This window comes from Sinocyclocheilus grahami, unplaced genomic scaffold (assembly GCF_001515645.1).
Source record: "Sinocyclocheilus grahami isolate Dianchi unplaced genomic scaffold, SAMN03320097.WGS_v1.1 scaffold55.1, whole genome shotgun sequence".
In the NCBI taxonomy this organism is placed as follows: domain Eukaryota; kingdom Metazoa; phylum Chordata; class Actinopteri; order Cypriniformes; family Cyprinidae; genus Sinocyclocheilus; species Sinocyclocheilus grahami.
The window spans coordinates 907,419-907,647 of NW_015505234.1; positions in this window are offsets into that span (position 1 = coordinate 907,419).

Genomic DNA, 229 nt, shown 5'->3' on the forward strand with positions numbered 1-229 from the left:
ATTAGCTTTGACTATGGTGTGGCAAACGAGAAAAACAAGCCTAGTTCCATTCATAATTTAAGAACATCAGAGAACCCCATAAAGCAAAATGCCAGTCAAATGTGGTGTCTCATCCTTTTTTTGCCTTTCCTGATTGGAAATTTTATAAGTGAAGGTGATAGTCACTGGAAATTGTTCCTTCTGCTTAGAGAAATTTGTAGTATAATTTTTGCACCAGTTGTTACCAAAG